The sequence below is a fragment of the Leptodactylus fuscus genome, chromosome 5 (genome assembly GCF_031893055.1).
Source record: "Leptodactylus fuscus isolate aLepFus1 chromosome 5, aLepFus1.hap2, whole genome shotgun sequence".
Classification (NCBI taxonomy): Eukaryota; Metazoa; Chordata; class Amphibia; order Anura; family Leptodactylidae; genus Leptodactylus; species Leptodactylus fuscus.
In genome coordinates, this window is record NC_134269.1 from 23,464,741 (window position 1) to 23,491,643 (window position 26,903).

General features: G+C 42.8%; 9 non-coding genes across 9 annotated transcripts; 2 read left to right on the top strand and 7 right to left on the bottom strand.

Moving 5' to 3' along the window:
• Nucleotides 1-17,003: 17,003 nt before the first annotated feature.
• On the bottom strand, nt 17,004-17,075 carry TRNAE-CUC (transfer RNA glutamic acid (anticodon CUC)). The gene has a single exon. It is a non-coding gene; the product is annotated as a tRNA-Glu (tRNA).
• Nucleotides 17,076-19,380: 2,305 nt separating this feature from the next.
• TRNAE-CUC (transfer RNA glutamic acid (anticodon CUC)) lies at nt 19,381-19,452 on the bottom strand. Its single transcript has one exon. It is a non-coding gene; the product is annotated as a tRNA-Glu (tRNA).
• Nucleotides 19,453-21,503: 2,051 nt separating this feature from the next.
• TRNAV-CAC (transfer RNA valine (anticodon CAC)) lies at nt 21,504-21,576 on the bottom strand. Its single transcript has one exon. It is a non-coding gene; the product is annotated as a tRNA-Val (tRNA).
• Nucleotides 21,577-22,981: 1,405 nt separating this feature from the next.
• TRNAE-CUC (transfer RNA glutamic acid (anticodon CUC)) lies at nt 22,982-23,053 on the bottom strand. Its single transcript has one exon. It is a non-coding gene; the product is annotated as a tRNA-Glu (tRNA).
• Nucleotides 23,054-24,126: 1,073 nt separating this feature from the next.
• On the bottom strand, nt 24,127-24,199 carry TRNAM-CAU (transfer RNA methionine (anticodon CAU)). The gene has a single exon. It is a non-coding gene; the product is annotated as a tRNA-Met (tRNA).
• A 410-nt stretch (nt 24,200-24,609) lies between these two features.
• Nucleotides 24,610-24,681, top strand: TRNAE-UUC (transfer RNA glutamic acid (anticodon UUC)). The gene has a single exon. It is a non-coding gene; the product is annotated as a tRNA-Glu (tRNA).
• Nucleotides 24,682-25,017: 336 nt separating this feature from the next.
• Nucleotides 25,018-25,090, bottom strand: TRNAM-CAU (transfer RNA methionine (anticodon CAU)). The gene has a single exon. It is a non-coding gene; the product is annotated as a tRNA-Met (tRNA).
• A 444-nt stretch (nt 25,091-25,534) lies between these two features.
• Nucleotides 25,535-25,606, top strand: TRNAE-UUC (transfer RNA glutamic acid (anticodon UUC)). Its single transcript has one exon. It is a non-coding gene; the product is annotated as a tRNA-Glu (tRNA).
• A 327-nt stretch (nt 25,607-25,933) lies between these two features.
• Nucleotides 25,934-26,006, bottom strand: TRNAM-CAU (transfer RNA methionine (anticodon CAU)). Its single transcript has one exon. It is a non-coding gene; the product is annotated as a tRNA-Met (tRNA).
• Between the last annotated feature and the right edge of the window lie 897 nt (nt 26,007-26,903).

Below are 26,903 nucleotides of genomic sequence, written 5' to 3' on the forward strand. Positions count from 1 at the left end.
GCACACACAGTGTTAACCCCTATAGTGTCCCCTGCACACACAGTGTTAACCCCTATAGTGTCCCCTGCACACACAGTGTTAACCCCTATAGTGTCCCCTGCACACACAGTGTTAACCCCTATAGTGTCCCCTGCACACACAGTGTTAACCCCTATAGTGTCCCCTGCACACACAGTGTTAACCCCTATAGTGTCCCCTGCACACACAGTGTTAACCCCTATAGTGTCCCCTGCACACACAGTGTTAACCCCAATAGTGTCCCTCTGTGGACACCCATAAACAATTATTATACTCTGGGGTCTTTTCAGACCCCAGAGTATAATAATCGGAGACTAAATCGGGAATAAAAACATTAAAAAAAAAACCCACTGTTGCTTCTTACCTGTTCCCCGGCTCCTGTGCTGTACTGTCCTCCTCTCGCGTCCTTCGTTAATGACGTCGGACGTCACATGACCCGGGAAGCATGCCGGGTTCATGTGACGTCAGAGACGTCAGACAGCAGTAGGACGGAGGCCTGGCAGGATCGCGGAGAGGTAAGTAACAGTTTTTTATGTTTATTACCTCTCCCGATCCGCTGGTCATTATACTCGGGGGTCTGCAAAGACCCCCGAGTATAATGATAGCCTCTGTGGGGCCCGCGGTGTCACTTGCCGATCCCGGCCCAGCCAGGATCGGCAAGTGAATAGGGCCCGTAACTGCCTATTGAAAAAAACCGCAGCGGTAGCGGCTGTCACCGGGCCCCCTAATGGCCCGGGCCCTGTGGCAGCTGCTACTGCTGCTACCACGGTAGTTACGCCCCTGTATCTATCTATCTATCTATCTATCTATCTATCTATCTATCTATCTCATATCCATCTATCACTATCTATCTATCTATCTATCTATCTATCTATCTATCTATCTATCTATCTATCTCATATCCATCTATCACTATCTATCTATCTATCTATCTATCTATCTATCTATCTATCTATCTATCTCCTATCTATCTATCTATCTATCTATCTATCTATCTATCTCCTATCTATCTATCTATCTATCTATCTATCTATCTATCTATCTCCTATCTATCTATCTATCTATCTATCTATCTATCTATCTATCTATCTTTCATCCAGGGAGCACTACAAAATTAGTGTCATAAAAGTGGGGGTACTTTGTTAACCCTTCGCAATATTTCATCTCTAACATTAGAGCCTGTCTCAAGCTTATCTATCTATGTCAGATGTATCATACCTTTATCTACAGTATCTACCATCTATCTATCTATCTATCTATCTATCTATCTTCTATCTATCTAATGTTGGGTAGTTTATTAACCCCTTACACTAGAACCTTTCTCAAGCATATCTATGTTCTATCCATCTATCATCTATCTATCTCCTATCTATCTATCTATCTATCTATCTATCTATCTATCTATCTATCTATCTATCTCCTATCTATCTATCTATCTATCTATCTATCTATCTCCTATCTATCTATCTATCTATCTATCTGTCATATCTATCTATGTATCTCATATCTACAGTCCTATGAAAAAGTTTGGGCACCCCTATTAATCTTAATCATTTTAGTTCTAAATATTTTGGTATTTGCAACAGCCATTTCAGTTTGATATATCTAATAACTGATGGACACAGTAATATTTCAGGATTGAAATGAGGTTTATTGTACTAACAGAAAATGTGCAATATGCATTAAACCAAAATTTGACCGGTGCAAAAGTATGGGCACCTCAACAGAAAAGTGACATTAATATTTAGTAGATCCTCCTTTTGCAAAGATAACAGCCTCTAGTCGCTTCCTGTAGCTTTTAATCAGTTCCTGGATCCTGGATAAAGGTATTTTGGACAAACAATTCAAGTTCAGTTAAGTTTGATGGTCGCCGAGCATGGACAGCCCGCTTCAAATCATCCCACAGATGTTCAATGATATTCAGGTCTGGGGACTGGGATGGCCATTCCAGAACATTGTAATTGTTCCTCTGCATGAATGCCTGAGGATTTGGAGCGGTGTTTTGGATCATTGTCTTGCTGAAATATCCATCCCCGGCGTAACTTCAACTTCGTCACTGATTCTTGAACATTATTCTCAAGAATCTGCTGATACTGAGTGGAATCCATGCGACCCTCAACTTTAACAAGATTCCCGGTGCCGGCATTGGCCACACAGCCCCAAAGCATGATGGAACCTCCACCAAATTTTACAGTGGGTAGCAAGTGTTTTTCTTGGAATGCTGTTTCTTTTTGGACGCCATGCATAACGCCTTTTTTTATAATCAAACAACTCAATCTTTGTTTCCAAAATGAAGTTGGCTTCTCCAAATGTGCTTTTGCATACCTCAGGCAACTCTATTTGTGGCGTACGTGCAGAAACGGCTTCTTTCTCATCACTCTCCCATACAGCTTCTCCTTGTGCAAAGTGCGCTGTATTGCTGACTGATGCACAGTGACACCATCTGCAGCAAGATGATGCTGCAGCTCTTTGGAGGTGGTCTGTGGATTGTCCTTGACTGTTCTCACCATTCTTCTTCTCTGCCTTTCTGATATTTTTCTTGGCCTGCCACTTCTGGGCTTAACAAGAACTGTCCCTGTGGTCTTCCATTTCCTTACTATGTTCCTCACAGTGGAAACTGACAGGTTAAATCTCTGAGACAACATTTTGTATCCTTCCCCTGAACAACTATGTTGAACAATCTTTGTTTTCAGATCATTTGAGAGCGGGCTGTCCATGTTCGGCGACCATCTAACTTAACTGAACTTGAATTGTTTTGTAGAAAGAAATGGTCCAAAATACCTTCATCCAGGATCCAGGAACTGATTAAAAGCTACAGGAAGCGACTAGAGGCTGTTATCTTTGCAAAAGGAGGATGTACTAAATATTAATCTCACTTTTCTGTTGAGGTGCCCATATTTTTGCACCGGTCAAATTTTGGTTTAATGCATATTGCGCATTTTCTGTTAGTACAATAAACCTCATTTCAATCCTGAAATATTACTGTGTCCATCAGTTATTAGATATATCAAACTGAAATGGCTGTTGCAAACACCAAAATATTTAGAACTAAAAATGATTAAGATTAATAGGGGTGCCCAAACTTTTTCATAGGACTGTATCTATGCCATATCTATCTATCTATCTATCTATCTATCTATCTATCTATCTATCTATCTATCTATCTATCAAATATGTTTACATTTTCATATTATTATTTATATATATAGCACCATTAATTCCATGATGCTGTCCATTTGTGAAGGGGGGTTACATATACAGTACAAACACAAGTACAATAAACACAAAACTAACAAGATGACTAACCTGATACAAGTAGAAAAGAGGATCCTGCCCACAGGCTTACTATCTATAAGAGAAGTAGTAGAGACAATAGGTTGCAATTTACTTCATTTCTCAAGAAGAAAAAGGAAGACGTTCATAAAATCATATTGCAATGCAATATGAACAATTCCTTCTAAATGGTCACCCAACCATAGTCTTTAACTATAAGCATTGAAGTCTGGTCACATTGAGATGTTTTGTTGTCTTAAATGACACGTCCATTATTCAGACTCCTTCTTAATTTGGAGTACAATCTGGAAAGTTGGGGAGATCACCATCTAGAAAACTCCCAGCCATCTAAACATAACTCTTGAATGTGTGTCCATGAATAAACAATAAAGCTCCCATATCTTAGTATGTCTGGGGGCTCTGAGTCTAATAGACGCTACACAGGGCTCTTAGCTTGGTTTGGCCCCAAGTGTATTTGTCTGTTTTTATAACGCCCACAGACGTCAAAGGAAAGAGCTACCTGTCTGTATTGTGGGCTCCTCCATCTTGTCGAAGAGGGGTAAAGGACATCATACTTTTATATGGTGGGGACACATTGTTTAAACCTCATAAATGATCTATAATTCTAGCACCAGAAATATAAAAAACAAAAAACTTGAGAGTCTTCAGTAGTTGATACCTTTTTTAATGGCTAACTAATAATGATGACAGATTACAAGCTTTCGAGACTCTCATCCTCTTCCATCATTTATTGTGGAGTAAAAACAAACAAGCACTATGGGTGTAAGTCTTCATGTCAACCAATCCCTCTAGTCTTGCTTCTTTGGGAAAATAAACCCCAACCATCTGATGTCATCAACAACGTACAAAAACATACATAGCACCAGAAATGTCAGAGCTTTATTGGCAGATTTATCAAAATATTTCGAGAGCAGGATAAGAAATGTTAGACAGTTCTTATAGATGAGGCTCGTAGATTCAGGATGTAGCTTGTTTTCCATAGTACAATATTCCACGTTGTTGATGACATCAGATGGTTGTTGTTTTTTTTCACAAAGAAGCAAGACTAGAGGGATTGGTTGATGTGAAGACTTACACACATATGCTTGTTTGGTTTTACGCCTCAATAAATTATGGCAAATCTACTAGGATGTGCCATTACGAAGGATTATGAAGATAATCTTGTTTCCCTTAGTCCTAACAGCGGCATAATATGGGGTATTTCTGCCCCTGTGTGCTGGTAGGACAGGAGGAATTTTAATTAGCCAATTAATTAATCATGGCTTGCCTTATAAGGGGGCACAAGGACCTCCCCGCTGCGTGTATATACAAGAGTAACATAATTATACATAGGTAACACAATATATTTATAACAATGACAAAATTCTTCTGGGTGGGAAATCTTGTGCCGCTGTTAGGACTAAGGGAAAGAAGATTATCTTCATAATTCTTCGTTCCCTGTCATCCTATCAGCGGCACAATATGGGGAGTTAGCAAGTAATCCCCTAGGGTGGGTCCTCATCACAAACTGCACTTAAAACCGTGCAACCAAAATCAGTAGCTTCTGAAGCCCGAATGTTCAGGCGGTAGTAGGACACAAAGGTTGACTTCTAAGGACCAAGATGCAGCAGATCAAATTTGACTTAGAGACAAGGCTTTTGTCTCTGCCCAGGAGGTGGAAACCGACCTCGAAGAATGCAACCTTAGAAGGGGTGGAGGAAATAAATCTTGAGTTGAATAAGAGATCTTAATTGTCTCCCTGACCCAGCATGAAATTGAGGCTTTGGAAGCCTTAAACCCTTTGTGTCTCCACAAGAAGTTGATGAGGAGGTTTTCAGACTTCCTGAAGGCACGCGTACGCTGGAGGTAGACCCTCAGGCATCTCATGAGGTCCAGTGTATGGAACTTTTCTTCATCAGCAGAGGAAGGAGATGGAAAAAAGCTGGTAAGGTGATCAGCTGGATTATATTTGTGGTTAAAGGAATTTTGGGTCTGAAGCCCGGAACCTAAGCTGATCATCATCCGGAAAAAGGAGGTATATGGCTTCTCCAAAGACAGAGCTTGCAGCTCACTGACCCTTTTGGCCGATGATATAGCCAGAAGAAATGCTATTTTGTAGGTCAGGAACTTTAGTTCGACCTCTTCCAGAGGCTCATAAGGCTTTGTGAGTAGTGCCAAAAGGACCATATTGAGGTCCCACTGGTAGACAGGTGTGGTAACCACAGGTCTCAGCCTAGTTGCTCCTTTGATAAAGGTGCTTACTAAAGGATCTTGAGACAAACGCCTCCCCAGATAGGTGGACAGAGCGGCTACATGTACCTTTAGGGTGGCAGCAGCGAGCCGTCTGTCTAGTCCGTTCTGAATAAAATCCAGGATCGCCCTCACTTCATGTTCAAGACACCAGGCATTGAAGATGTTACCAATTCTTCTGTAGTTGTTATTAGTAGACACAGCTCTGGCGCTTGTGAGAGTCTTCAGAACGGCTTGCGACAGTCCTCTATTCCTTAATAGGGACTGGTCAACCTCCAGGCTGTCAGGTTGAGTCTCCTCAGATCCTGGCATATCAGCTCTCCTTAGGTTACCAGGTCTGCGGGGGGGGGGGGGGGGGGGGGAGAGAGCCTTCAGTATATGCCTTGACTCATCTTTATGAGCTGGGCAAACCATGCCCTTTTTGGCCAGAATGGGATTATGGCAATTCCTGAGGCTTAGTCCTGTCTTATTTTTATCAATACCTTTGGTATGATTGGAATTTGAGAGAAGAACAACCTGAACCTCCACGGGATGGACAGGGCATCCACTGCCAAGGGATTGTCCTCCTGGTACAGAGAGCAGAAGGTCCCCATCTTGGCGTTGAGTCAGGTTGCCATAAGATCGTCCTCCGGGAGACCCCATCTCTGGACGATCTATTGAAATACGTCTGGACTGAGAGACCATTCTCCTAATACGGTGATACCCTGACTCAACTGATCCGCTACTATGTTCAGGGAGCCCTTGATGTGCACAGTGGATAACTGGGTCAGATTCTTTTCTGCCCAGGAGAGTATAAGATTCGCTTCTCTGAGCAGGGCTGGTGAACTGGTGCCGTCTTGTTTGTTCAGATAGATTACAGTGGTCATGTTGTCTGAATGAACCTTCACTGCTTTGCCTCTGAGATCCTGAGAAAAGTGTAGAAGCGCCAGGTAGACTGCTCTGAGCTCTTTGATATTGGACGTTCCCAACTCCGGTCTCCTCCAACGACTTTGCACAGTCTTGTCTTCCAGATGGGCTCCCCATCCCAGATGCGATACATCTGTTGTCAACAGGGTCCACACTGTCGGGACCGAGGACCTTCCATCTTTTAGGTGTATCCACCATCTGAGGGAAAGATGGGTACTGGGAGAAAGGCAGATCTTCTTGTGCAATCCCAGTGGAGAGCCATTCCAGATTCTCAAAACTTCTGTCTGAAGGGGACGCAAATGCCATAAAGCCCAAGGGACCGCCCTGGCCGAGGATGACAACAGGCCGAGGACTCTCATGGTGGTGCGGATGGTAACTCACCGAGTCGAAATAGGAAGCAGGCAGCAGCCTCTATTCTCAACCTCCTTGGGCTGGAAAGGAAGATCTGCATCGACTCTGAATCCACAATGAAACCCAGGAACTTCTTCCGGGTAGCTGGGACAATCTCTAATTTCTCCCAATTGACTATCCAACCTAACTTCTGCAGGAAGTTGATAACTATCTGGAGATGATGTTGGAGGATTGCAGCAGCCTGAGCTTTTATGAGCCAGTCCTTCAAGGAGGGAACGATGAATAGGCCTTGTAGTCTGAAGGCGGCGGCGACCGGATCGACCACCTTGATGAATACGAATGGGGCTGAGGAAATACCGAACAGCACTGCGGTGAATTGATAATGCTCTCTGTGGTCGGCCATATAAATGGCGATTCTGGGATATTTCATGTGAGGACAAAAAATAGGGACATGGAGATATGCGTCTTTGAAATCTAGAATGATTATTACTTCTCCCTGCTATAGAAAAGATGTTACAAAGTCTACAGACTCCATCTGGAAAGATTTTCTTTTTATGTATCGGTTGAGGTACCTTAGATCGATAATCATTCTCCAGTCTCCTGAAGGTTTTGGAACTAGGAAGACTGGAGAGTAAACCCCAGACCGAAGTCTGAGGGAGGAACCCTTTCTAGAGCCTCATTTGCAATATACTCCACAACTGAAGCATCCAGGATGGCTTGCTGAGCAACAGGAAGAAGCCGGGTGATGACAAACTGGTTGGGAGGTAGTTGATCAAACTCTATGGAGTAACCGCGTTCTACCACCTGTAGAACCCAAAGATCTTCTATGTGGGTTCTCCATGCCGCTGAACAATGGAAAAGACGTTCTCCAACATGAATTATGGCCACAGAGAGCGGCACCCCATCAAAATTCAGGCTTATTTTTGGGGTCATCCCTGGATTACCACGATCCACGCCTCTAGGACGTATCTAGACCCCCGTTGTTGCTGGCGTCTAAGGCCAGATGTTGACCCTCGACCTCTAGGAGGGGGAGGTCTCCTTCCTCTGGAGGCTTGCGGCAGGGATTTCCTTTTGCCCTCAGCTAGACCTTCCATGAGGTCATCCATCCCTCGGCCGAATACCTTCCCAGGCTCAAAGGGAAGGGAGCAGAGTGCAAGTTTTGAGGCGAGATCAGCTCTCCAGGGTTTTAGCCATAGAGGCCTCATGACGGCCGTAGACATAGCCATGGATTTGGAGGGGAGCTTTAGCTGTTGTCTGGACGACTCCGAGATGTAGTCCACTGCTCTGTGGAGGTTATCCATGGAAGCTAACATGCCTCTCAGGTTGGTTCCATTGCTGATGCATGATGCTGGCCAGAGATGCGTCCGCATGGAAGGTAATGTGCCCCCAGAGGTGGACATGGAGGCTTCCCCGTCAACACCCTGGTCAACTGTAGACCAGGTGGACTTCAGAAGCCTCGTAGTCTGGTCATAATAGTAGATAGGTCTTCTGGATTGAATAGATTGATTATCAGACGATTCTGAGTCGTCGTCCACCTGGAGCCTCTCCATAGAGGGGAGGGACAGGGAAAGCCTTTCAGGGCATGAATTCTTTGCGAGCTGAGACACGGAAGTACGGATGTCTACCAGAAGTGAGGAGATACTTTCACTTTTATTCCGGATCCGTACTCACCAAACCACCTCCTTGTAGAGGGTCTATAATCTGCACCAGTAAGATGCTTTTGCTCATGGCAGGTACTCAAGGCAGGTAGCCACCTTTAGGAGGCCAGTAGCCGAGTCAGGTAGATGTTGCAGATTGCTGCCCAAGAAGGCAACAGTGAGATGAGCCAGGTAGTCAAGCCGACACAGTAGGTGTTAGTAGGCAAGTGGCAGGCAGCCCACAGGCAGATGCCACAGATGGCAGTAGGCAGATCTAGTCTTCGGGTAGAGTACAAACAGTATTGAACTGTAGACCCGGTGCACTCAACATAAAAGTCTGTTTCCTTACAGACTGAAACACAAAAAACTCCCTTTTTTCTTTTTTTTTTTTCTTTTAAAGGGACTTACTCATTCACAAAAGTAGTCTTGGTACACATTCAGCTTACCTCACCTGAGCTGTGGGGGTTGCTGGAAACAACAGGATTCTGTTCACATTAGCTGCGCTTTAGGGAAGACAGGTGCGCACAAGCCATAGCGATCGCACAGGCCATAGAAATAGACATAAGTGCTCAGACTATGCACTAAGCATCAAGGGAAAGCTGAAAGCTCCCACACAATTTCCATGCTTGTGACTGTAACACAGACAAACAGTGGCGTAACTACCGCAATAGCAGCGGAGGCAGCTGCCACAGGGCCCGGGACATTGGGGGCCTGGTGACAGACGCTACCGCTGCTATCATTATACTCGGGGGTCTTTTCGGACCCCCGAGTATAATGATTGGCGGACCGGGAGAGGTAAGAAACATAAAAAACATATTACTTATCTCTCCATGATCCTGCCAGGCCTCCTTCCTGACGTCTCTAACGTCACATGAACCCAGCCTGCGTCCCGGGTCATGTGACATCCGACGTCATTGAACAAGGACAGCAGCGCAGAAGGCAGCGGAGAAGACCGCGTAGGAGCCAGGGGACAGAGTAACAGTAGTTTTTTATGTTTTTATTCCCCCGGCTCTCCGATTATTATACTCTGACCCCAGAGTATAATAATTGTTTATGGGTGTCCACAGTAAGACATAGTACTGTGTGCAGGGGCAACTATGGGGGATAATACTGTTTGCAGGGGCCACTAAGGGACATAATACTGTATGGTGGGGCCACTATTGGGGATAATACTGTGTGTAGGGGCCATTAAGGGACATAATACTGTGGGCAGGGGCCACTATGCGGGATAATACTGTGTGCAGGGGGCCACTATGGGGGATAATACTGTGTTAAGGGGTCACTATGGGGCATAATAGAACGCACAGAAATGCGTAGGAGGGGGTCGGTTGAGGTCTTCGGCGTCGATGTTGGTGGGGGGGCCATGTCAAAAGTTTGCCACGGGGCCCCACCATTCCTAGTTACGCCACTGCAGACAGGCACACACAGGCCACAATAGATTCCACGCTACACTGCGGCACAGATAAGTGCGCACAGGTGCCGACAAAACACAATGGAAGGAAGTTGACAGAGTGCCCGTAACAAATAATATCAGTGCTTTTAGTTTGCACTAAACACAGAGGTAAGCTGGAGAGGACTGAGCTTACCTTACTGGGCAGTGAATGAGCTGTAACACAGCTGTACATTCAGAACACCCTGCAGAGCCAAACCTAAATCTTTCTCTCAGAAAGAAAGAAAAGGGAAAAAAAAGGGAAAGAAGAAGGGTTAACAGACACCTTCTTCCAACCCCTACAGGAGGCCACAGGGTCTCCTCACCACCTGTCCGGTCACACAGGACAGAAAAAAACACTCGGGGGGGAGGTCCTTGTGCCCTCTTATAGGGCAAGCCATGATTAATTAATTGGCTAAATAAATTTCCGCCTGTCCGCTGGTAGGACAACAGGGAACTTGCTATTTGTTAGGTTAGGAGTCCATCCAATTCTGCAGGTCCTTCACGGTGTTTCAGTGAATTGAACACTCTTGTCACCAGTTGTGCAGAGAACAATTCAACACCATCATACTGTTATGGTATACCTTAGTGGAATGCCGCAACATTATAAGATGGAAATGACTACACTCCTCAACACTAAAACTGTAACACCAAGAAACCCAAAAGCCGTAGTTATGTAAAATGAGGAAGTTGAAGGTGTCACTTAGATTTGCAAATGATCGTTTCAAGCACCTACCTCCAATCTGTGACATGTGGGAGGAGCATAAAAATCAGATTGAAAGCAAAGTTTCTTAGCCACATGAAACCTCATAAATGTAATCTAATGGATTGCAATGATTGTATGAAGTCTCCTGTTCATCAATGTGTCAGTTATTGCTACAGAATCATCCTCACCTAAAAAGCTCTCCATGGTGCTGTACCTCCCTACATTTTCTCCATTATCTCAGGCAATCACCAAACTTCTGCTCTCCATTCGGCCAATGACCTAAGTCTAACATCCTCTAATATCAGAACCTCCCACTCCTGTTTCTAAGACTTCTCCTGAGTTGCACCACTTCTCTGGAATGCTCTATCCCGGACAATGAGATGAACTCCCAATTTCTACAGCTTAAAGCACATCTTAAAGACACACTTCTGCAGGCAGCCTATCACAATTCCTAATCAAAATGCTTCCAGTTAGGCTCCTTAACTAAACCTTTCGTCTTTCATGCTCCACCATTATCCCACAGGACATGATGCCTTATTGGACTGTAACCTTGTATGCCCAGGTACCTTAGATCTGCACATAAAAGGACACTGGCTGGTGATGACTCACACAGCTTTGTGTAATTAAAATAACCTCTGTCATAAGAAAGGCTGCTCCACTGTATAAGCAATTCTACCTCTAATGCCGCCCCTGCTGCCTCTTGTTACCCCCTCTACCTCATAGATTGTACAGGGCCCTCACTCCTATTGTGTGAATTGATTTACTACTCTTTAATGTCTCTTTTGTAAAGTGCTGCAGAATATGTTGGCGCTATATCAATAAAATGTATTATTATCATTAATATTATTACTATAAATATTATTACCTTAGTTTATCACTCCAGCAGACGCTATGTGCTTAGGCCGAGATGTCAATGCTGTTTAAAGTTGCGTTTCCCTGTGGTTGGGAGAAGAACAACACGCTGGAATGACAGCAAGAGGAGTGTAGAGATGAACCTCTATATGGATGGATCATCTGATTGGAAGATTGGTGAGCAGTCATCCATTCTGTACAGCAAGTGAAATTGGACGTCACATCCCAAGTTTAGAGCAGCAAACAGTGTCCACACAAATCATCACAATGTGTTTGAATGACATTAGGCTACACGGATGTCCAGTGTCGTAACTAAAGTCTTTTGGGCCCGATGCAATCTTTAGTCCAGGACCCTCTACCTCATTCCAATGAATTCTTGACAGTGAAGGTTACAGGTGCTAAAGAGTTTAATCAGCCTTAGTGTGGTTAGGGTAATCTGTGGGTGTCCTTGGTTTATGGGCCAGATCGAAGCTACAATGTCAATACTGATTCCAGTGCTTATGGGCCTCCTAAGGCTCTTAAGCCCCGATGCAACGGCACCCTCTGCACCCCCTCAAGATACGTCCATGAGGCTGTCGCCAGTTACAGGTGTTCCATTAATCTCACTCCACAGTTTTCAAAAACTATCATGTGCACAGGTAACTTATATTAACAGTGGAACCGCACTCTCTTAGAAAATTTCTCAGTGGCGCTAAACAAAAAAGGGTTCTCCAACCCGTATCCAGAAAGTAATTTAGCTGCACACACTTGTTTTAGCTTGAGGTAAAAAGAAGTAATCCTTTAATTTGTGACTTCACAACAGGAAGTTTTGTACAAAAATTCCAAACCATGTAAAGCATCAGGTCAAAGAATGACCAAGCTGTAGATTAAAATTATAACAGCTAGGTAGCAGGAGTGAACAATAACATGGCGTTCATGTGCACAGGAACACAGCCGTGAAGACTGGAATGGAGATTTATCCTTTTCAGTGATGAGTCACACTTTTGTCTTGGAAACAATGAAAGCTGGAGATTGGCCTGGAGACCATGTGGGCAATGCCAGGAATTGGCCTTCACAAAGAAATTTCACAATGGTCCGACTCCAGGGATTATGGTGTGCGAAGGCATAACGTGTGGTGGCTGGACTCCTTTAGACTTCCTTTCATACATACTAACAGCTCAGTGTTATATTGAGTCCGTTGTAGATCCAATGGTACTGGTCAAATTTCAGGACAATTCCAGGCCGCATATTCCTCATACTACTGTGAGCAGTCTACACGGCCTAAACATGCTACCGTGGCCTGCACCATCTCCAAGACTTGTCTCCTATAAAGCAAATCTGGGACATCATTGGTCAGAAATTGCACAGAGAGCTACCAGCAGCCGATCTGCGATTTGCAGCCTAAGTGCATTCAGCATGGTATAACATTCCTCAGACAACCATTAATAACCTCATGGATACCATGCCAAGGTGTAAAAGTGTGGGGATTTCTGCATGTAGCGCTCATACTCAATTCTGAATAAATGAAGGTGTTCTGAATATTTTATTTTTTTATTTGCATATCATTAACATGTCTATCCACCCTGTGATTTCCATAATTCAAAGACTTTTCTTTCTTGATGTTGCGATTTCAATGTTGAGGAATGTAAATTCCGTATGGGTATATCTCTGTAGTGTGGGAGGAAAGTGGAGTACATGGTGGAAAATAGAACTGTTATGTGTACTGTACTGATATCTACATATATATACATATATACTAAATGCTATCTACTGTTATTGTTGTCATTTCAATCTTAAGTAACTAGAAACTCAGGGCTTTTGCTTCAAACTTTTGGTAGCCAAGTACTTCCACATGTTACTAAATACATTGCGTTGGATCAGGAACGCATCTATAGGGGGTTCAGAAGTAGTAAGTTCCTGGTGCCTGAAAGGGTCTGAAGACACCTCTGCTTCGTCACAAAATACCAATACCCCTTATTTTAGATTGGGTGCAGAAGCTAGGTTATGCTGAATTCCGTCATTGATATCATTGAGATCTCCCTGCGAAGACGGCATCTCCTACAAAAGGAAGCAGGGGCACATTTATTAAGACCAGTATTAATGAAACCTAAAGAGGACCTTTCATGGTCCAGGGCACAGGCAGTTTTATATACCGCTGGAAAGCCGACAGTGCGTTGAATTCAGCGCACTGTCAGCTTTCTCGATCTGTGCCCCGGGTAAAGCGCTATCAGTCCCTGTACCGTAGCTCTTTACAGTCAGAAGGGCATTACTGACAGTCAGGTACGTCCTTCTTCAAAGCAGCGCCTATCGCGCTGTACAGTGTGAGCGGGAAGGAACGCCCCCTCCCCTCCTGATAATATTTGTCTATGCACCAGTACTGTGAGTAGAGGGCCTTTAATCAGCTTAGACAGTCATTCAGGATAGTAGAGAAAGTGGCTCAGACCAAGCCTTCAAACATCCAGTCTGACAGATTTACCACAGAATGCCAACCTGCAGCTTGAATTTAGTATAAAACAGATGTTGCAGAAGCCAACTCATTTCTAATAAAATCCTGGGTAAAAAATATGCAAATCTATTCTCCAGGATATAATTAGGAAAACAGTGCACTCTGTACGCAGCCCTCTAGAGGGCAGCATCCTTAACATCATGCATGACTCAGTTACAATGTCTTTTTAATCATGATGTGGATTTAATTGCCAAATTAGTATTTCTATCCCAAAAGGGACAGATTCCCAGCTATGGACAGCGCTGTTTCGGCCTATTGGGCCATCCTCAGCATAGCGTAGGGATACTGATTTGGCAGAGTGAGAGACTATAGACCAGGGTCAGGGGATAATACTCTCCCTGATGTGTACGATTATTCCCTGACCCTAATAAAATCCTGTAAGAGAAAGATTTCAGCACAAAATACATGTAAATCAATAACATAAAAATTGGCTCAAAGTTGTATTTAGCCTTTAATTTACAACACTATGAAGTGTTAACTATTAAATGATAAAAATACACCAGTAGTTAGGAATTTTGTGACCTGCAGCCCATTGTGAATATTAAGAATTGAGGGCTGGTTACTTTGCCTATGTTGATTGGACTAGGCTCCACTATATGTGGAGCTCCTGCTGTGATGACTGAAATGGGGTGGGGGCTGGGTTAGCCGTCCTGCTGTGACCACTGAAAAGTCCATGCTAAATGAGAAGAACAGAGAACAAACAGCCCAATAAAGGATGCAGCAGGGCTTATGGTGTGGTGCTTATTTACATGTCCATATCTGTGATCTTCTCATGCGTCCATGATTCTCTTCTCTGATGGATCTTCTATTGTTTATTGTACAATATGTAAAAATAAAACAAAAGCTACACAGACAAAAAAGAATCATCTTAAGCAACTCAGTAGATCCTGTTACAATGCCCAAGTAACTTTGTCCCAAACACAGTACTCCAGCAGTACAAAAGCCACATGGGATATTTCATCCAACAATAATATGACACCACGCGTCCTCTTCTAACAGGAAGTCCTCACTGTACCATGCAGCAGAGAGAAGCCCTGCTATCTACTACTTTCTGACTCTAGTGCAGGAACAAGAGGGAAGAGGAGCTTATAATAGGTCTCCTCCTTATAATAGGTAGCTCTTTACACACGTATATTAACATGGCATAGGTACTGCACCCTGTCTACATGTCATGTGTTGGACAAATGAGGAAAAACCTGCTTTGTGTTTCATTGTTTCAAAACTCTCAGATCACAATAAGTTATTTACCTGCTACCAAATCCATAATCCTGAGACTGGGTCCTCATTCACAATGGACCAGGTGTACTTGATGTGCTGCTTATATGCTATATGTGTGCACATGTTCCTCTTGCGCATTTGTTTAATCACATTGTATACTGTGTTTTTGTATATGTTGCTGTATGGTGCTCATTGGGGCACTGTTTTATGCTTCTGACACTAAGTATTAGTAGTGGAGTCATTGTGCGCTTCTTCAATCTAGCATTTTTTGGAAAGAGAGCGACACAATGATGCGCCTATTGGCTTTGAAGTGAGCAGTACCCTTTTGACACCACTTGTACAGGCTTCGCATAACAAGGTCTGACTCATTCTAAACAAATGGGGCAGGAAAGTCTCCTATAAATGTGAGCTCTCCCGTGTCTTCCAGGTCTTCTGTCTGGAGCCCTGCTGCATCAATTACTGACAATCGCATCTTTCATAGGACACCAGAACCACTGTTCTATATTTCAAAATGCTGTTTGAATTGACTGCCCCAGCCTCAGCTTCCCTGCATTGCACAAGAGTCTACCTTGTGTACTCCTAGTGAAAGTAGTGTACAGCTCTCAAAAGTGCAATAAGGGGAAGAATAGAAAGCAGAACATCAAAGGAAAGAGACACAATTTGTTAATAAAGTATATTGCAAAAAATCTCAATGACACAAATGCTGCCAGAATATCAAAATGTGCTCTAATGTTTAGTTCTGCTCTAGCAAGTGAGTATAGGTTATTTTGTTATTAGAGATGAGTGAGTAGTATTCATTTGACTACCTCGCTGGCATAGGAATGCGTGTAATCAGCCGAACACCAAGTGCTTGAACGCTTCGAATATTCGGTGCGTTGAACCCCTTGGTGTTCGGCCGCTTAAACGCATTCCTATGCCGGCGAGGTATTCGATCGAATACTACTCGCTCATCACTATTTGTTAATTTTATACCTTGACACCCTTTGGCTAATGCTTTTAGCAGCTCAGACGCCCCATTAACATTAAAAATGGATAAGAACCTTGAGAACTTGAATTGTGGAAGATCTTGAACTCGTAGTCAAGAATGCTTTATCTTAATAATCCGGAATTACTGGTCCAGAAGGTGTCACGTTTGTATAATATATATATATATATATATATATATATATATATATATATAGGATATCTGCTAATCTGCTTATTGGATCTACAAGGAAAAAAAAGTAAGACAAATCTGAGTGGAGGGAAAAATATCAAACAAAATCATAAAGTACAAAATACTACAATAAAGTAAAAACTGCACCAACAAAACTTTCTCACTTTTCAAGCCGCTGCTAATATACACAGTTCTGCTGACACCTACTGGTTTTAAATGGAATGGACAAGAAATTAACCTCTTCAAGTCTGAAGGATTCAATCCAATTCAAAATCCACAACATGTTGTAGACTTTCTGGCATGCATTTTTCCCGACTGCAGGAAGTGTGTGGAATGAGCTGCAAAATCTGTGAATATTACATGCAAATTTCATCATGTATTTGAAGGAGGATATTCAGCAGGTTCTGCAGATTTCTAATGCCAGAAGATGAAATCTGTTGCAAATTTGCAAAAGATTTTGCAGCAGGTTGACTCTGGATTTGTATGACAAAATACACTGCCCAAATTACAGGAATTTCATGGATTAGGGTGCTCTAACTGTATCAGTCATTGCTTTGATTCTATGACAGAACAGACTATTTTATTTAGTACTTTACAAGTCTAGCAAACCCACAAATGTACACTAAAGAAAAAACCCGAAACTGTACAGAAGAACATCATTGGGCTTCCCATGACCATGTGGTGGGAATATATAGATATAGAAAGTCGTTAGAAAATTATAATTCCCTGACCGGGAATCGAACCCGGGCCGCGGCGGTGAGAGCGCCGAATCCTAACCACTAGACCACCAGGGAAGGTGTCTAAAAGAGGGTGTTTCAGCTTTAATGGCAATAATGGTCACCATATTATCTGTTTTGCACAAATCAGACTGAAAAAGCTAGTGCTCATTCTAACCAAACATTTTAGGGAAAGCTTGGCCCAAAACCAGTTTGTACCAAACAGGTTTGCTCATCTCTATAGGCAATATCAGGCTCATTGGATCCTCTATCGTCATAGGAAGCATCGGCTCAAGTTTGCAAAAAAAAAAAAAAGTACCAAAAGTGGACGGAAAAGGAATGAGTGATTTGGAGAAGTGAGATGAAAGTTAATAGACTGCACTCTGATGGGTGAAAATGGGGCTAATGGATTGAGAAATTGAAGGAAATGTCAAGTTTGGTGGAGGAAGCCTGATATGTCACAGCCAAAGGCATTGGATACATGACCGGGATCGATGGTGGGCTCAATGCTGAGCTATATATGAGTATCCTACAAGACAAGTTACTTTGTACACTCGAGTACTATGGTTAGGAAAACGACAACATAGAGTTCAGGCAGGACAACAAACCGAAGCATACGTTGAGATTGGCGAAGAAATGGTTCAATGATAATGAAACAAAGGTACTAGATTGGCCCCCCTGATCTAAACCTAATTGAACACTTGTGGGTAGAGTTGAAGGAAAAAGCTGTATTTGTACCCAAGTGAGTTGACCAGTATGCCCCAACATTGGGAACGTGTAGAAGAGACCTGGGATCAGATTTCAGACAAGACATGCTTGGATTAGATCTAGAGCATACCCAGAAGGATTCAGGCAGTGCTGAAAACCAATAGGAATTTATAAAATACTAATAAAATAACATTTAGATTTTTAGGATCAAAACAGTAACAATGCAGTCACATGACAAGAATCTGCATAACTAATCATATGCTAAATAGTTGCCAGCCAAATTTATATATGAGATAGCCAACATTATGTTTAACAAACGATGGTAGTCTCACGTTCAAAGCTGTAAGATCATTCATAGTAAGATATGGAGCCTGAAAGTCAAAAGGTCTCAACATTGTAACCGTTTTGCTCATCAGCGGATTGAGAAGTCTGTCATTACCTCAGTGGACATCAACGTCCAACTGAATAAATAAAAAAAAAAAAAATTCTGAAAACACAGTATATGTATTTGTAGCACAAGTACAACCAGGACATGTATGCCGCACTTTTTTGACACAAATCCAGGAGTGAATATAGCAGAAGGGAGGAGTAGAAGGGCTCATTTCATAATTCCGTTCCTTCTGAAGTTGCTCTAGGTTTTGCCTGAAAAAAAGAAAACAAAAAACAAAATTTACAAAAAGAAACCCTCTAGCAAGTGGTGTCTCATACTAAGAGTCACAAGAGACAGCGCCACCTACTGGATACATTGCATATGGTGTATGTTTAATCAGATATTAGTTTGTTGTTGTTTTTTACCATAACCTCACTTCCAAATAAACTTTCATCTGTTATATCCACCTGAGAGATGCTTTATCTCTTGGTTTTGGGTAAAAGTTTCCAAACACATTCCAACTAGCAAACATATGAGCACTTCAAAAAAGTGACATGCTATATTTCACATTTAACGCATTTCTGGTGGCTCCAGGATCCTGCCGAGAACAGTAAAATTCCTCTATGCATGAGACGAGGGTCTTTAAAGCTGTAAGGGCTTGTTCACATCTGTGCCCGTACCTCGTTCTGCAGGTTTCCGTTTCCTTCACAAAACAGGGGCAGGAGACGGAAACCTGCTGGCATGTTTCAATCCCATTCATTTGAATGGCCTTGAAAAGTCTCCAGCAGTGGTGAGCGTTTTATGCTCTCTGCGGCTAAACAGATTTTTTGGCTCAACTGAGACAAATTCTTTTGATTTTTACGGTGCAATGGAGACTTATTTTTGTTTTTGGAGCATCTGAAAAACGAGCCACAATTTTTTTTTTTTTTTTTTAAATAAATTCTTTATTTATATATAAACAAGAACACATACAACATGGAGGCAGGACAAGGCCAGGGGCACCGATTTGAAGTTTTTGACAATGCAAAGTTCAGCAGTATTGATAAGAGTGTCGCACAGCGCACAAACATGTTGCATTATTAAGTCTAGCTAGTAGGAAAATACTGTCATCTATTTTATTTGCTACATTACAAATCTAACAAACTCATCAAAGAAACTTACCAAACCTTACTTGTACAGATGAATGATTCTGTAAGTAGAAAGTAATCCATCAATTTGTCATCATTTGGCTTCCCACGACCACGTGGTGAAAATATATACGAAAAGAAAATTTATACACAACTATATATAAAAAAAAAAGTGTAATTCCCTGACCGGGAATCGAACCCGGGCCGCGGCGGTGAGAGCGCCGAATCCTAACCACTAGACCACCAGGGAAGGTGTCCAATTAGCTTAGGTTACTCTTTCAGAGCAGTAGTGATCACCACACATGTGGGCGTGCATTCTCACAGGGGCCATGGTGAAAATTCTTGCTTAAAGTAACCGTAAATAACGCTGATCAGCATGTATAGGAACAGTTCATTAACAACTACATAAACGTAACAAATTTAGAAAAGTGTAATTCCCTGACTGGGAATTGAACCCGGGCCGCGGTAGTGAGAGCGCCGAATCCTAACCACTAGACCACCAGGGAAGATGGCTAACAAGATGGCATAAATCAAATCAAACAGGCTTTAATGGCTGGGTGGGGCTTTAATGGGTGGTTTGGGGTATAGCAGTCCGTGGAGTCTCATCTTTCTCTTAGTTGATGACTGCTATATGGGGAGGTGGGGTGGGTGGTTTGGGGTATAACAGTCCGTGGAGTCTCATCTTCCTCTTAGTTGGGCAAAAGATGGCATAAATGTAGACTACACAGTGTAAAGTGTATATTTCATCCCACATCAGTCACTGTGATAAACCTGGCAAAGTCTACACTGTTTGACTATTAGTATAACTGGGCCATAATGCAGATGTGCCTGGAGCTGCCGGACACGACTATATAGCTGGTACTTTAACTACTGTACATAAAAAGGGAGTTCTGGTGGATTAATAGCCCTAAACCTGGTAATAGGTTTCCTTTAAAGTGGCTCAATCAATTTTAATTAGCAAGGGGATGAACAATCAATAAAGGGAAATTCCAATCTGGTTAAAGTCAATGAAATAGCATTAAAGGGGATGGCCAAACTAAAGATGCTGAAGTTCTATCCAAAGGTTAGAAGTGTCTGAGCGCTGAGGGTCCCAGCGATCAGAAAGAGTTACGAATGGGCAAAATACCTGTCAGGAACCATAAGGAGGTGCATGTGGCCCCAGGAAAAAAGGGGATGTAGTGAGGAAATTTATATCGTTAGGTTGGTATAATCTGGTAGAGTGGGCTACGTGCAAAATGGAGTTAGTTACATGGCTGCTGGTGTGAGGTGGTCTGAGTCAGAGTAAACAGTTAGTGTGTTGGGGCTCTGAGAAGAAATAAGGAAACAAGAAGCAGTATTTCAGATGGTAGGTAGAGGTCTAGGTAATTGGAGGAGGGGCGGACTAGTGCTAATGCGGTTTTTAGTGCTACTAGGTTAATGCTATTTCTACATCACAGGGTAACCAGCACAGATTCAGTGGGACAATCCTGAATTTCAGCTGTTAACTTACCAGATAGATAAAAAAACAAAAAATATAGCAGCATTCAGACACAGCACAAAGGCTATAAGGAACAAAGAAAAAACTGCATTACAGCTAAAAAAAATAAATAAATACAATAAACGAAATATATAAATAAATTTGAGGTTCTTCGTTGTACATATTTGACCAAACAGTAGGAAGCCGTGTACCTGCCCCGACAAGGCGACCTCATTAAGGTAGGACCCTAAGCTAATACCTCTTCTGGACCCAAGTATGAGTCTGCAGTGTGAACACAGGGCAATAACATACCTCTCCCGGACCAGATAGGTCTACAGTGTGAACACAAGGGAAGTAAGATCCAGAGAATACTCAACTTAAATGGCCTTGGGGAGATGGGTTCTCTGTTCCAAATAAATAGGCCTGTGTAATCGAATGACCTATGCAATTTTCTTTGTTCCTTATAGCCTTTGTGCTGTGTCGGAGTGCTGCTATATTCTTTCTTTTTATGCATTTTGCCATGGTAGCTTGCATCTGTTCACACTGGGAGGTGCTGTCTGAATTTTCTTCTATGTATATAGTAAGAGGGGTGTGGTTCCCTTTATTTGGACTTGCACTCCCATTCAATTGCACAGGCCTATTTATTTGGAACAGAGAACCCATCTCCCCAAGGCCATTTCATTCAAATCCGTTCAGCCGTTTTTGCGTGATTGAGGAACAAACACACAAACATCCAAACTTTCACATTTATAATATTAGTAAGATAAGGTATATATGCCAGGGGTGTTGTTACTTTTTAAAGTTATTTATGTGGAATGTACATGAAAAAGAAAAAAAAAAAAAAGTGTTTCTGCCCGGTTTCGAACCGGGGACCTTTCGCGTGTGAGGCGAACGTGATAACCACTACACTACAGAAACTTGTGTAAATAAAGGCCAGGGGGCAGTGCAGTTCAGACATATCCATGAGGTAGCACAGCCCAACAAGTTTATGAACTTACAATTAACCCTTTCAGATTGTGAACATATTGATCTACTATTCAATACAAACAAGAGTAAATTGTAGCTTGTTGTTTTGAAAGTTGTTAAAGGAACCGTAGATGCCTATTATTAAATGCCTCAGGATATGTTGGCATTTTATACATCTATATATGAACACTACAGTAGAATAGCTATATATATATATATATATATATATATATATATATATATATATATATATATATATATATATATGTATATATACAGGGTGTCCCAAAAAATGTATACACATTTTAGCAGCTGATAACTCAATTATTTATTTTTTCTTTACAGACATTAAACCGAGCGATGGCATACAGACTTGACTTTGAAGAAAGGAAATTTATTCTAAAATGCTACTGGAAGTATGAAAACGCAGTAGAAGTGTAAAGACAATTTAGGAGGGAGTTTAACAAAGAACCACCTACACGAGTTACCATCACTCAAATTAGAGATAAGTTTGAAGCTGATGGAACTGTTCAGGACGTCCATAAGAAGCGTTCTGGAAGACCACGTACCTCGACAAGCCTCATAAAAGAAGATTACCGGAAACGTTTCAACGAAGTCCAAGAAACTCTTTGCGGCAAGCTAGTCGTGAGGTAGGGATTTCAAAATCATCAGTCCATCGCATCATGAAACGTTGTCAGTGGAGAAGTTACATTCCAAGATTAGTCCATGCTCTTAATGACGATGATCCAGACCGAACAGTATTGCGAGTGGTACTTGGAACGATGTAACGAAGATGCACACTTTCCCACAAAGATTGTGTGGAGTGATGAGGCCACATTCAAATTAAATGGTTCGATTAACAGACACAATTTCACCTACTGGGGATCTGAGTATAACACATGGTAGTGTGGAGGTGCCCCATCTTTCTTCTTTTATGGGGCTTGTCGAGGTACGTGGTCTTCCGGAACGCTTCTTATGGACGTCCTGAACAGTTCCATCAGCTTCAAACTTATCTCTAATTCGAGTGATGGTAACTCGTGTAGGTGGTTCTTTGTTAAACTCCCTCCTAAATTGTCTTTACACTTCTACTGCGTTTTCATACTTCCAGTAGCATTTTAGAATAAATTTCCTTTCTTCAAAGTCAAGTCTGTATGCCATCACTCGGTGTAAGGGGTTCAGTCTGTAAAGAAAGAATAAATAATTGAGTTATCAGCTGCTAAAATGTGTATACATTTTTTTGGGACACCCTGTATATATATATATATATATATATATATATATATATATATATATATATATAATATGAACAAACTGAATTGAAATGATGCGAAAGAGGAAAAAAAGAAACAAAAGTGTATTCCCTGACCGGGAATCGAACCCGGGCCGCGGCGGTGAGAGCGCCGAATCCTAACCACTATACCACCAGGGAACATGACTCCTAAGCCAATCCTACAACAGTACACTCATACTTGGGAAAAAAAACTACAACCACTTCCTGCTCACTTGTACTAAAGTAGTTTCTTGTTGTAATTATCAATTACTGTAACTTTAAACGCCTCTAACTCCGAAGCCGTGGGGGCTAGAGCGGCAATCTCTGGGTAAGGCAGAGCTGCATACACTCGCACTTTCGGTTTAAGCAGCGTGTATGACAATATGAACGGATGACAGCGCAGGGAGAAGAGAAAATTATTTGATTATTCTCCTGTCACTTCAGATAAGGGTAGGGGCTAACAAGAACTTTGGTTCATGAGATCACCCCCCATTATCAGTCAGAAGCATACCTGCCATTTAACCCCTTATATGCTGCGGTCAAGTCATTTTACAGAAAAAATAAATAAATAAACTTCTTTCCCCCTTGTTAATAAAAAACTACACAAATGGGATCACCACATCCATAACAACCCGTAAAACAAAATGAGTACGTTATTAATTCTACATGATAAACACCATAAACATTAAAACTCAGCAGAATTGATGTTTTCTGATCATGTCACCTCTCAAAAACGAAAAGTAATAAAAACTGATCAAAAATCTTATGTATCCACAAAATTTACATTCTCGCAAAGCTACATTGAAATAATATGTAAAAATTTATGAAGGTGCATATCTGTTTACATAGCGAGATAATAGACAAGGCTTTATCAGCAAACTGCAATTAGCTGAACTGATTGTCCCACCAGAAGAGTAGTGAGTGACATCACTTGTCCTATCACACAGGTCCGGTGTCATGGAAACGCTGTGTAAACAATGGGTGGAATAAGTTCACATAACAGGAAAACAAATCAGCACTTCTAAAGCAATATATTTAGGAAAAGTTGTCAGTTTACATAAGTTACCAATATAGATAGGATCCTTGAGATGGGAATACCCCTAACTGTAAATAAAAATATAATAAATAACAAAATAAATCAAGAACAAATTTTATGAAGACTTTAATTCCTGGAAATGAATAACAGTTTAAAAAACAAAAACGAAAGTAGGGAAAGAAAAAAAACTAAAATTTGCCCCGTGTGAGGATCGAACTCACGACCTTCAGATTATGAGACTGACGCGCTACCTACTGCGCTAAGGAGGCGAACACATGTATGTTTGTCAGCAGAATCCAGGGCATTGACTCGGCCTTGCTGAATGATTGGTTACGGTCACCTGAATCAAATGGTGTATCCTTCTTGTTGAGATATGGCTGTTCTTGTCAATATGTAATTGAGCTCTTTGGAGGATTGAGGGCGTTGACACTCAACAGCACCGCCCTGGTCGCTCCAGGGAGCTCATTTGCATATCAACAAAAGCAGCCATATCTTGGCAACGGAAGCACACATTCACGAGGAGAAAACGCTGTTTAATTCAAGTGAGCCTAACCTATTTGTTGGCAAGGCTGGGTTAATATGTCGGGATCTGGTGGCAGACTCCCTCTAAGTGTGATATAAAAGTAGATTACTGAAAGCGAAGGCACTTTCTCTCTTACGAGCTCAACTGCACCACGGTTCCCATATGGTCTAGCGGTTAGGATTCCTGGTTTTCACCCAGGCGGCCCGGGTTCGACTCCCGGTATGGGAATGTCCTTTTTTTTCTAAACTTGCACCAATCCTGAAACCGCATTGCGGCGTTGAAGCATTTGGATTGGAGCTGCTGTCGGCGGGCGGCCACAAACACCCAAGACTGCTTTTAGCTCTTCTTTCCTTCGGCACAAGACCCCAGTTTGGTTTCATAGCTCAAAACGTTCCCATCTCTCCCTTCTAACTCCAAGGTGTCCAGGGAAGGGACTCAAAGACCTCCTGTATCCCCTCTGTCAGCTTGGCTCCCCTTACTGTTTCATCGGTAACGTTTGGGTCCGCAGTGGCGAAGGACTGTTGCTCTCGGGGCAAGAGGGAGAGAAAAATGTTGTGACAAAAATGCCCCGTGTGAGGATCGAACTCACGACCTTCAGATTATGAGACTGACGCGCTACCTACTGCGCTAACGAGGCAACCAGAGGTGAGCCTGTCAGCAGAACCCAGGGCATCAACTCAGCCCTGCTGAAAGATAGGTTAGGGTCACCTGACTCAAACGGTGTATTCCCCTTGTGACTGGGTGCCTCCCTTGCCGAGATATGGATGTTTTTGTCAATATAGAAATGAGCTCTTTGGAGGAATGAGGGCGTGGCCGCTCAACTCTTTGGAGCAACGGCACCGCCCTGGTTGCTCCAGGGAGGTCTTTTGCGTATCGACAAAAACAGCCATATCTGGGCAACGGAGGCACCCCTTCAGCAGGGGAAAACGTTGTTTGATTCAGGCGACCCTAACCTATCTGTCGGCGGGGCTGGGTTGATATGCCGGGTTCTGGTGACAGGTTCGCTCTGAGCGTGACGTAAAAGTAGAGTACTCAAAGCCAGGAAACTTTTTCGCTTACTAGCTCAGCCTCATGCCACAGTTCCCATATGGTCTAGCGGTTAGGATTCCTGGTTTTCACCCAGGCGGCCCGGGTTCGACTCCCGGTATGGGAATGAGCCTTTTTCTAAACTTGCACCAATCCTGAAACCGCGTTGCAGCGTTAAAGCATTTGGGTCGGAGATGCTGTCAGCGGGCAGCCACAAACGCCCAAGACTGCTTTTAACCCTTCCTTCGGCACAAGACCCCAGTTTGGCTTCATAGCTCAAAAGGTTCCCATCTCTCCCTTCTAACTCCAAGGTGTCAAGGGAAGGGACAAGATCCCCTGTACCCCCTCTGTCAGCTTGGCTCCCCTTACTGTTTCATCAGTAACATTTGGGTCGGGAGTGGTAAAGAACTGAGATTCTCCGGGAAACAGAGAGAGAAAAATCTCATGACAAAAGTGCCCCGTGTGAGGATCGAACTCACGACCTTCAGATTATGAGACTGACGCGCTACCTACTGCGCTAACGAGGCAACTGGAGACAAGTCTGCTAGCAGAACCCAGGGCATCAACTCGGCCCCACTGAAAGAGAGCTTAGGGTCACTTGAATCAAATGGTATAGCCCCCTAGTGACTGGGTGTCTCTCTTGCTGAGATATCGCTGTTTTTGTCAATAAGAAAATGAGCAAAGGCTCCGGACTCATTGCTCCAGGCAACTCATTTGCGTATCGACATAAACAGCTATATCTCATCAATGAAGATACCCATTCACAAAGGGAAAACGCTGTTTTTTTGCGGTGTTCTGCAAACATCACGGGGAACATAGATGGGTCAGTATATTCCCCATCATGTTTCTAGTTTTTTGACCACGTATGTTTAGGGTATGTTTACACAGCTGAATTAGAGTTTTTAACAAATGTACACATATGTAAAAATAATCCTCGTGTTTTTGAGGAGTCATGGAAATAAATGATACATAGGCATAATAACGCTAAGAGGTCGCTATTTAACCCCTTCATAACGCAGTAAGTTGTTAGTTATCAGGGGGTCACTGGGGCACACTATTAGTTGTCTAGAGTTCACTGAGGGAAATTATTAGTTGTCTGGTTGGGTCACCTCTTCAGGAGACCTTTGCAGCCATCTGCTCACACTGGAGGCCAGGATGTACTGTTAGGGCTAGTTCACACGTGAACTGCCCGCGCGGGTTTTGACACAGAGAGAGACGCGGCTCGCCAAAACCCGCCCGCCGCGACCATCGCGGTCACGACTTTCACCTCCGCTGTCGGCTCAAATGAATGAGCCAACATGGAGGGTGCTGCAGCCGGACGGAAGCCGTGCGGCGCAGCCCACGCGGCTTCCGCCTGAAGAAAGAGCATGTCGCTTCTTTTCTCCGCTAGCAGCAGCCCGCCGCTAGCAGAGAAAAGAAGCCCG